Source organism: Arachis stenosperma, chromosome 9 (genome assembly GCF_014773155.1).
Source record: "Arachis stenosperma cultivar V10309 chromosome 9, arast.V10309.gnm1.PFL2, whole genome shotgun sequence".
NCBI classification, from domain to species: domain Eukaryota; kingdom Viridiplantae; phylum Streptophyta; class Magnoliopsida; order Fabales; family Fabaceae; genus Arachis; species Arachis stenosperma.
Window position 1 is genome coordinate 123,592,343 of NC_080385.1, and position 12,028 is coordinate 123,604,370.

Genomic DNA, 12,028 nt, shown 5'->3' on the forward strand with positions numbered 1-12,028 from the left:
AATAGATCCCGCTCGCATCCCTTTGGATTATCAGAGCGTACAGGCGCAAAACCCTGGATAGTGATCTGAATACTATATATCGGGGTTTTCCACACCATGAATCCGAAGGGCAACATCTCCATGGAGATGTGTCGGGTTGGCAGTTGAACCGACAATGTGATATCACAGCCAGTAGGGCAGGTATTCATCATATGCATTTTCTATCTGTTTGTATGCTTTGATTACTTGTAATGGCTTGCCTAATTGAATAACATTCTTACCTACTTTTTCATTTAATTACCTTATATGCTTCTACTTGTGCTTTACTTGTATTGTATATACTTGTGCTTTACTGGAGCTGAGGAGGTTCAGAAGGTGGTGGCGATGGGATCGCATAGAGGATCGGGTGGTAAATGCTGTGGGACAGCGGTGTTTGAATAGAGTAGAAATTTCCTAAGATAGATTACCCTTTTATGGTACTATGACTTAAGATGTATTAAGGAATTATCTATTATGCTTATCTGTTTTAGAATGCTTTAATCTTGAATCTTGTGATGGACATGGAGTCTAGGATTGTCTTTGGCGTTCCGGGGTCTTATATCCTACATCATTGGAAACTGTTATCATACTGAGAACCTCCGGTTCTCATACCATATTTGTTGTGTTTTTCAGATGCAGGTCGCAACCCACCTCGGTGAGTTGTCTGGTTGGTGACAGAAGCGGAGGATCCAGATACTTCTTTTGAGTCTTTGATGTATTTTGAATATGTCTCTCACTTTTGTACTTTGTTTTGCCTAGTGGCGTGTATTTGAGAGAACAAAACTTGTATAAGCTATTTTTACTGTCTGGTTTCATACATGGTCTGTATATGGTTAGCCGGCTTAAACTCCACGAGTCGTGGCTAGCGTCTTATGATACTATACTATTATACTATGATGTTTGGTTATTCCATACCTGTTCCTTATGCTTCAAGTTAGTAGCTTGGTTAGTACGTTTTGCGCTTTGAAATCATGTTTTTGAGCTATATCCTTCATCAGGCTTCTAGATTATACTATTCTTTCTATATATATTATATGTATGAGCTTGGAACTGTTGTAATCTCTGATTAACTTTAGCTTTACAATGCGAGGTAAGGCTTAGGCTAATTAGGGTGTTACATTTAGTGGTATCAGAGCGGTTCGTCCTCGTGAGCCTGAGGGATGGACCGATTGTGCTTCATTGCATACTCTGTGTGTCTTTTCTTTGATGCTATTAGGTTATCTGTTTGATATATGCATAGCATGGTTGTTTGTGGGTGCCTGTTTGGGATAAATTGAAGCACTAGGCTTTTAATATTGAGACAGATCACCTTGATATCGATTGTTTGGTGTATACAGAAATCCTACATGGCTACTCGCAGACAAGGTCGAGCATGTTCATGTGAGAGTAGGAACGAACAACCGGCGGACAACCATGCCGAGTTCATGGCAGAAATGGCGAATCTGGCCAACACTATAGAGGCGAATGCTGCTGCGACTCTACAGGCTGTGCAGAGGCTAGGACAGCTGATGAGCGAAAAATTTATACACTTTTTGGCATTGTTTTTAGATAGTTTTTAGTATAATCTAGCTACTTTTAAAGATGTTTTCATTAGTTTTTATGATAAATTAACATTTCTAGACTTTACTATGAGTTTGTGTGTTTTTCTATGATTTCAGGTAATTTCTGGCTGAAATTGAGGGACCTGAGCAAAACTCTGATAAGAAGGCTGACAAAGGACTGCTGATGCTGTTGGATTCTGACCTCCCTTCACTCGAAATAGATTTTCTGGAGCTACAGAACTTCAAATGGCGTGCTCTCAACGGCGTTGGAAAGTAGACATCCAAAGATTTCCAGCAATATATAATAGTTTATACTTTATTCGTGATTAAACGATGTAAACTGGCGCTCAACGCCAGTTCCATGCTGCATTCTGGAGTCAAACGGCAGAAACACGTTACGAACCAGAGTTGAACGCCAAAAACACGTCACAACTTGGCGTTCAACTCCAAAAGAAGCCTCAGCTCGTGTAAAGATCAAACTCAGCCCAAACACACACCAAGTGGGCCCCGAAAGTGGATTTCTGCATCAATTACTTACTTCTGTAAACCCTAGTAGCTAGTCTAGTATAAATAGGACTTTTTACTATCATATTAGACATCCTGGATCTAGAATTGTATTTTTTTGATCCTGTGATCAGGTTTTGGGGGCTGGCCATTCGGCCATGCTTGAACCTTCATCACTTATGTATTCTCAACGGTGGAGTTTCTACACACCATAGATTAAGGGTGTGGAGCTCTACTGTACCTCGAGTTTCAATGCAATTACTACTATTTTCTGTTCAATTCCACTTGTTCTTATTCTAAGATATTCGTTGCACTTCAACATGATGAATGTGATGATCCATGACACTCATCATCATTCTCACCTATGAACGCGTGACTGACAACCACTTCCGTTCTACCCTAGACCGGGCGTATATCTCTTGGATTCTTTAATCAGAATCTTCGTGGTATAAGCTAGATTGATGGCGGCATTCATGAGAATCCGGAAAGTCTAAACCTTGTCTGTGGTATTTCGAGTAGGATTCAGGGAATGAATGACTGTGACGAGCTTCAAACTCGCGATTGTTGGGCGTGATGACAAATGCAAAAAGAATCAAGGGATTCTATTCCAACATGATCGAGAACCGACAGATGATTAGTCGTGCCGTGACAGAGCATTTGGACCTTTTTCACTGAGAGGATGGGATGTAGCCATTGACAACGGTGATGCCCTACATACAGCTTGCCATGAAAAGGAGTAAGAAGGATTGGATAAAAGCAGTAGAAAAGCAGAGATTCAGAAGGAACACAGCACCTCCATGCACTTATCTGAAATTCCCACCATTGAATTACATGAGTAACTCTATCTTTATTTTCTGTTAATTATTTATTATTATTCGAAAACCCAATAATCAATTATTATCCGCTTGACTGAGATTTACAAGGTGACCATAGCTTGCTTCATACCAACAATCTCTGTGGGATCGACCTTTACTCACGTAAGGTTTATTACTTGGACGACCCAGTACACTTGCTGGTTAGTTGTGCGGAGTTGTGACAAAGTGTGATTTATGTTTGAGAGCACCAAGTCTTTGGAGCCATTGTTGATGATCACAATTTCGTGTACCAAGTTTTTGGCGCCGTTGCCGGGGATTGTTCGAGTTTGGACAACTAACGGTTCATCTTGTTGCTCAGATTAGGTAATTTTCTTTTCAAAAAGTTTTAAAAAATTTTTCAAAATTTTTCTTTGTTTTCGTTTTTCCCAAAAATTATTTTCGAAAAAAATAATAATATTTTGAAAATAAATCATTCTATGGCATCGGAATTTTTAAGAATGAATTCTAGAGTTTCATGGTAACAGGTTGAAGCCTGACTGGCTGCAAAGCCATATCCAAATCCTTTTGGATTGAGGCTTCCACTTGTCAACATAACGGGCATGTATATGGAGTTGGATGAAATATCAGCTATTGCATGCCTGATTTATATCTTCTAAAGCTGGCTGGCTATTAAGCCATGCCCAACCCTTAGATTGGAGCTTTAGACTAACATTGAAAGATTCCTGGAATTCTTATTAAAAATTTTGAATCTCTTATTTTCTTTTTCCTATATGTTTTTCGAAAAAAAATAAAAGAAAATACAAAAAAAATCATAAAATCATAAAAACCAAAAATATTTTGTGTTTCTTGTTAGAGTCTTGAGTCAATTTTTAAGTTTGGTGTCAATTGCATATTCATATTGTTCTTGCATTTTTTTGAAAAATTCATGCATTCATGGTGTTCTTCATGATCTTAAAGTTGTTCTTGATAAGTCTTCTTGTTTGATCTTGATGTTTTCTTGTTTTGTGTCTTTTGTTGTTTTTCATGTGCATCTTTGCATTCATATTTTCTAAGCATTAAAGATTTCAAAGTTTGGTGTCTTGCATGTTTTCTTTGCATAAAAAAATTTTTCAAAAATATGTTCTTGATGTTCATCATAATCTTCAAAGTGTTCTTGGTGTTCATCTTGACATTCATAGTGTTCTTGCATGCATCATGTGTTTTGATTCATAATTTTCATGTTGTGGGTCATTTTTATGTTTTTCTCTCTCATAATTTAAAATTCAAAAATGTTTTTCAAAAACCAAATCTTTTTCATTTTTCTTACTAATTTTCGAAAACTTCTTTTTAAAAATGTTTTTCAAAAATTTTTTTCTTAATTTTATCTTAATTTTCGAAAATTATGCTAACAATTAATGTGATTGGTTCAAAAATTTGAAGTTGTTACTTTCTTGTTAAGAAAGGTTCAATCTTTAAATTCTAGAATCTTATCTTTTAGTTTCTTGTTAGTTAAATAATTAATTTTAATTTTAAAAATTAAATCTATCTTATCTTATCTTTTATATCATATCTTTTTCAAAAATTTTATCTTTTTCAAAAAATTGATTTTAAAATATCTTTTCCAACTTCTTATCTTCTTATCTGTTCAAATTTGATTTTCAAATCTTTTTCAACTAACTATTTGACTTTTTGTTTGTTTCTTATCTTTTTCAAAACCACCTAACAACTTTTCTCTCTCTAATTTTCGAAAATACTCCCCTCTTTTTCAAAAATTCTTTTTTTAATTAATTAATTATTTTAAATTTAAATTTAAATTTTATTTCTTATTTTTATTTTCGAAAATCATTTAACTCTTTTTCAAAATTTATTTTCGAAAATTTCTCTCTCTCATCTTATTATATTTATTTATTTATTTACTAACACTTCTCTTCACCTCAGTTCACTGCCTCTACCGTTACCCTTTATTCAGACTATTCATTCTTCTTCACCCATATTCCCTTCCTTCTTCTACTAACATAAAGGAATCTCTATATTGTGACATAGAGGATTCCTCTTCTTTTTCTGTTCTCTTCTCTTTCATATGAGCAGGAATAAGGAAAAAGGCATTCTTGTTGAAGCTGATCCAGAACCTGAAAGGACTCTGAAGAGGAAACTAAGAAAAGCTAAATTACAACAATCCAGAGACAACCTTGCTGAATTTTTTGAACAAGAAAAGGAGATGGCAGCCGAACCTAACAACAATAATGCAAGAAGGATGCTTGGTGATTATACCACACCTACGTCCAAGTTTGATGGAAGAAGCATCTCAATTCCTACCATAGGAGCAAACAATTTTGAGCTGAAACCTCAATTAGTTGCTCTAATGCAATAGAACTGCAAGTTTCATGGAATTCCATCAAAAGACCCTTACCAGTTCTTAACTGAGTTCTTACAGATCTGCGAGACTGTTAAGACTAATGGAGTAGATCATGAAGTCTACAGGCTCATGCTTTTCCCTTTTGCTGTAAGAGACAGAGCTAGAGCATGGTTGGACTCTCAACCTAAAGATAGCCTGGACTTCTGGGATAAGCTGGTCACGGCCTTCTTGGCTAAGTTATTTTCTCCCCAAAAGCTGAGCAAGCTTAGAGTGGATGTTCAGACATTCAAACAAAAAGATGGTGAATCCCTCTATGAAGCTTGGGAAAGATACAAACAGATGACCAAAAGATGTCCTTCTGACATGTTTTCAGAATGGACCATGATAGATATATTCTATTATGGTCTATCTGAGTTCTCTAAGATGTCATTGGACCATTCTGCAGGTGGATCCATTCACCTAAAGAAAACGCCTGCAGAAGCTCAAGAACTTATTGACATGGTTGCAAATAACCAGTTCATGTACACTTCTGAGAGGAATTCCGTGAATAATGGAACGCCTCAAAGGAAGGGAGTTCTTGAAATTGATGCTCTGAATGCCATATTGGCTCAGAACAAAATGTTGACTCATCAAGTCAACATGATTTCTCAAAGTCTGAATGGATGGCAAAATGCATCCAACAGCACTAAAGAGGCATCTTCTGAAGAAGAAGCTTATGATCCTGAAAATCTTGCAATGGCAGAGGTAAATTACATGGGTGAACCTTATGGAAACACCTATAATTCATCATGGAGAAATCATCCGAATTTCTCATGGAAGGATCAACAAGAGCCTCAACAAGGCTTTAATAATGGTGGAAGAAATAAGCTCAGCAATATCAAGCCTTATCCATCATCTTCTCAGCAACAGACAGAGAATTATGAACAGAATACCTCTAACTTAGCAAATTTAGTCTCTGATCTGTCTAAGGCCACTTTAAGTTTCATCAATGAAACAAGGTCCTCCATCAGAAATCTGGAGGCACAAGTAGGCCAATTGAGTAAGAAAATCACTGAAACTCCTCCTAGTACTCTCCCAAGCAATACTGAAGAGAATCCAAAAAGAGAGTGCAAGGCCATTGATATAATCAATATGGCCGAATGCAAGGAGGAGGGAGAGGACACGAATCCCAATGAGGAAGATCTAATGGGACGTCTCTCAAGTAGGAAGGAGTTCCCTATTGAGGATCCAAAGGAATCTAAGGCTCATATAGAGACCATAGAGATTCCATTAAATCTCCTTCTGCCATTCATAAGCTCTGAAGACTATTCTTACTCTGAAGAAGATGAAGATGTAACTGGAGAGCAAGTTGCTCAATATCTAGGAGCTATCATGAAGCTGAATGCCAAGTTATTTGGTAATGAGACTTGGGAAGGTGAACCTCCCTTGCTCATCAGTGAACTAGATACATGGGTTCAGCAAACCTTACCTCAAAAGAGACAAGATCCTGGCAAATTCTTAATACCATGTACCATAGGCACCATGACCTTTGAAAAGGCTCTGTGTGACCTGGGGTCAAGCATAAATCTTATGCCACTCTCTGTAATGAAGAACTGAGGATCATTGAGGTACAGCCTGCCATATTTTTATTACAATTGGCAGACAAGTCAGTAAGACAAGCTTATGGATTGGTAGAGGACGTGTTGGTAAAGGTTGAAGGCCTTTACATCCCTGCTGATTTCATAATCTTAGACACTAGAAAGGAGGAGGATGAATGCATCATCCTTGGAAGACCTTTCCTAGCCACAGCAGGAGTTGTGATAGATGTTAACAGAGGAGAATTAGTCCTTCATTTGAATGGAGACTACCTTGTGTTTAAGGCTCAAGGATCTTCTTTAAAAATAGAGAGGAAGCATGAAAAGCTTCTCTCAGTACAGAGTCAAACAAAGCCCCCACAATCAAACTCTAAGTTTGGTGTTGAGAGGCCACAACCAAACTCTAAGTTTGGTGTTGGGATTATACAACATTGACTTGATCACCTGTGAGGCTCCATGAGGGCCCACTGTCAAGCTATTGACATTAAAGAAGCGCTTATTGGGAGGCAACCCAATTTTTATTTATCTAATTTTATTTTTTATTGTTCTTTTATGTTTTATTAGGTACATGATCATGTGGAGTGACGTTAGGATTTTTGCTAGTAAAGAATTTTATAAAAATAGTCACGTTGTAGATATAGTTTCTAAACCAACAAAAATCCTTTCGTACAAACGTTTTGGTTGTCACAAGTAACAAACCCCTTTAAAATTGATAACCGAGTATTTAAACCTCGGGTCGTCTTCTCAAGGAATTGCAGGGAGGTATGTTCTTATTATTGGCTATGAAAAAGGTAAAATTGGGGTTTTGAGAATGAGGAATAAATGTGGCAAATAATTTAAATGACAATTAAAATAAATAAATACTGTAAAACAAACCCTTTGGCAAGATAGGAGAAATTGGAAGTCCAGACTTAGTTATTCTTATCAATAATAATGAAAGTTGAATCTTAATTCCACTTAGTCAACCTTTGCTAAAGCAAAGGAAAGTTAAGGGACTAATTAGTTGACCTTTGAATCCTATTTATTTCCTAAGAAAAGGTTGGGATTATTGAAATTCAGTTCAATTAGCAAAGATAACAGTTATCAATTATGTTGAGCTAAGATAACTCCTGAGTTACTGATTTCTCAACCAAGACCAAAAGAAAAAGAAATTAAATCTGCTGGAATAAAAATTGTCTTGAGATTGGGAATAATCAATGGTATAAATAAAGAAAGCAATATTAAACTGAAATACCTCAAATAGCATTAAATAAGAAAATCATAACATGAATGTAGCATAAGCCAAATAGGCAACATAACTAATACAAGCAAGCATTAATGGTATCTGAAAATAAGAGATAATTATAAAGTAAAAGAACATTAAACCTGGGATCGAGAGTTACTCCTAAAACTAAGAGAAGTCCTAAATCCTAAATCCTAAAGAGAGAGAGGAGAGAACCTCTCTCAAAACTAGATCTAAATCATGGAAAGTGACTAAAAATTCCGAGACTCCCTGAATGGATGCATTCCCACACCTCATAACCTCTGGTCTATGCCTTCTGGACTTGGATTTGGGCCAAAAAGGGCTTCAGAATCCGCTATAAGCGTTTTCTGCAATTTCTGGTGCGTGGCCTCTGTCATGCGTCCGCGTGGGTCATGCGGTCGCGTCGATTGGAGTTTTCTTTGTCGCGCGGTCGCATCAGTCATGCGGCCGCGTCATAGGTGTTCTTCTTTAGGCAACCGCGTCGCTGCTTCTTCGCTCTTGGCACGCGGTCGCGTTGTCCATGCGGTCGCGTGGATGCCAGTTTCTCCAAAAACTCCGTTTTACGCTTTCCTTCCATTTTTGTATGTTCCCTTTTCCATCCGTTAAGTCATTCCTGCCTTAAAAGATCTGAAACTACTTAACACACTAATCATGGCATCGAATGAAAATAAAGGTAATTAAAATAATTAATTCTAAAGCATAGGAAACATGTTTTTCACATACATCACATAATAAGGAAGGGAAAGTAAAACCATGCAATTAATATGAATAAGTGGGTGAAGGATTGAATAAATCACTCAGATTAAGCACAAAATATATCATAAAATATGGGTTTATCAACCTCCCCACACTTAAGTAATAGCATGTCCTCATGCTATATCCAAGGTAAAAAGTAAGGTTTGAAGTGGTTGAATGCCATGCAATGCAATTCTAATCTAAATGCATGATGCAATTCTAATTTATTCACTCATATATAAAGCTTACATGTAGTTAAATCAATTCACATTCTCAAGGAATCATATATATATAGCCAACCTTAGATAATGGTAAAGCACTTTTACAATTGAGATGGGAGAGAAAAACATTTTATAAACTTGCAAGACAATTAGTAAATTAAGCATAGATATATGTTAATGAGTTATTGAACCCTCACTGGAATTTGTGTTTACTCTCTAATCACTCAGTGTTTATTGGGTTAATCACTCTTATTCTTCTTTTTATCCTTACTTTCTATAACGTTGTTCTTCATCTAATCAATCAACAATTATAAAATATAGACATACCAAAAATCATGAGGTCTTTAATTAAGGTTGTAATGGGGCCAAGGTAAAGGTAAGGGTATATGTATAAGGCTAAGTGAGCTGATAAGTGAATCCTTAATTAGTCTAAGATCTCACCTAACATACATAATTTCTAAAATAAAGCTTCTTTACCTATTTTCCCACATTTTTTTCACTTTTTATGTCACATGCTCATATTTTGTTCTTATACCATGTGCATTTGCTTTAATTTGCACTTTTTTTTAATGCACATGGTAATTAATTATTTTAATTTTACATGAGCATGCTTCCCAAAATGTCTTTATTCTTTTCAACTTTTCTACCTTTGTTTCTATCATCCATGTTCCCAAAAAGTTTCCCCACACTTAAACAATTACAATATTTCTATCTTAAGCTAACCAAGGATTCAACTTGGGATTTTTTTTAATTTGTTTTTCTGCTTAAGGTTAGTAATGTGGTTATAAAACAAAAGGGATTAAAAGGCTCAAGGGGGTTAACAAGGGTGATGTAAAAGGTAGGCTTTATTTGGGATAAGTGAGTTAAAATCAAACAAGACATCAATCACTCTCTTAGTATGTACCTATATTCTATAATCGGACATATAGATTAAAACAAAGCAAAGAACACCAGAATAAAAAAGAAGGGTGGAACACACAGGAATAAGATATTATGGTTTAAATGTAACCATACAATTAAGCTCAAAACTCACAGGCTGTATGTTCTCAAACTCATAAATCATATATCACTCATGTATGTCATGGAGGTTTAGTTAAAAATTCCCATTATTCTCAATGTAAAATATATTAGATGGCTAAAGTTTTAGTGTTCTTCCTTGATGAAATATTGTTAACTTAACTACATGATGTAATACTTCATATACAAACTGTGTGGATTGTTTTGATCTTGTTTAAATTTCCTAGTCTACTCCTTTTATTTTGATCAAATTAAACTATTATATGCCAAAAGGGTAAACTATATTAATTAATCCACCTACTCTATAGCTAATAAGTTAGAACTGCAAACTAAACTAAATGGCTAAAATATGAACTAAAGTGCAAAATGCAGAAATAGAGTAAAAATACATGAAAGTAGCAATGTATAAGTACTCAGAAAATAAAAATAAAAATAAAGAGAAAAATACAAAAAAAATAGCCAAAATAAAAAAAAGAAGGGTCTGTAGTGGTTCACCAAAATAGTATGCCAGAGATGGCGACCTTCCCACACTTAAAATAAAGCATCGTCCTCGATGCACACTCAAGCTGGGTGTGAAGGGGTGTCATCACTGGTAGGGTGGATAACTGGAGTCTCTGTGGTGGTGGTCTGAGGATCTGTTTGCTGCAGAGGAGGTGCTGACTGGATTGGGATCTCAGGATCTGCAGCCTCAATCTGATGTGGAACCTCTTCCTGGGAAGCAGCCTGCTCTGTGCCTGCCTGCGGATGGGTCTCCTCCTCGTACTCATCCGCCTCCTCCTCTGATGGCTCTGATGGTGTGTCAGGCTCGGAGGGGATGTCACTGCCCTGTCGGATCATCAGCTTCAGATGCTCATAGCGTCACTTGCTGCGACGCTCCGATCTCTCATACCGGCGCCGGTGACGGCGCTCCATCTGATCTAGCTGTTGGAACAAGCGGTGCACGAGGCGGTACACTAGCTCTGGGGCAGGTGGAGGTGCAGTGGTGGCAGCAGGGGCAGCTGTGGAGGAAGAGGGTCCGGCAGACGGTGGGGCTGTCTCATCAGTAGCAGTGAAAGGTGGTGGTGTGTAGCCCAAAGCTAGGAAGTTCCTACTGTGAGGAATGATCTTCCTACAGTCCGTGGTCTCTCATCGGCATCCTCCCATGGCACGTCAGCTCGACGGCCCAGCTGTGTCACCAAATAGGGAAAAGGGAGAATGCCTCGGACGTGGACCCTGGCCATATAATGCCGGATAAATCGTGGCAAGTACAGGTCCTTACCCTCCATCACACACCATAGGAGGGTGATCATAGAAGCCGGTATCTCTGTCTCATGGGTACTCGGCATAACATAGTTGCTCAAGATCTGGTGCCATAGTCGAGCCTCATCATTTAAGTAAATACGCTTAAGTCCCTTAGGCATGGTGGTATCCTGACCCATTTCCCACGGAACAGTCGAGTCAAGGGCTATCCTTGCCTTGACAGCATCCCAATCAAACCTCAAGAAACACATGTCCTCCTCAGCCTTTTTGTAACCATCAGGCTGAGCGGACTTAGGTGGGAGCTGTAGAATATCCTCTATGGCCTCTTCAGTGACCAGAATCTGCTTTTCCCTTAGGTGTACTGCATCCAGGGAAGTCAAGAAGTAGTTGCAGTAGAATTCCCTTACCCAAGATGCGTTCTGATGAGCGGATAATTTGTACGCTTTTTGGCATTGTTTTTAGTATGTTTTTAGTAGTTCTAGTTGAGTTCTTAGTATATTTTTATTAGTTTTTAGTTAAAATTCACTTTTCTGGACTTTACTATGAGTTTGTGTGTTTTTCTGTGATTTCAGGTATTTTCTGGCTGAAATTGAGGGACCTGAGCAAAAATCTGATTCAGAGACTGAAAAGGACTGCAGATGCTGTTGGATTCTGACCTCCCTGCACTCGAAGTAGATTTTCTGGAGTTACAGAAGCCCAATTGGCGCGCTCTCAACGGCGTTGGAAAGTAGACATCCTGGGCTTTCCAGCAATATATGATAGTCCATACTTTGCCCAAGATTTGAT

The 12,028-nt window shown here is 37.5% G+C and overlaps 1 non-coding gene across 1 annotated transcript; it reads right to left on the reverse strand.

Moving 5' to 3' along the window:
- Positions 1–5,474: 5,474 nt before the first annotated feature.
- Positions 5,475–5,578, reverse strand: LOC130953072 (small nucleolar RNA R71). Its single transcript, XR_009075246.1, has one exon. It is a non-coding gene; the product is annotated as a small nucleolar RNA R71 (small nucleolar RNA).
- Positions 5,579–12,028: the final 6,450 nt, after the last annotated feature.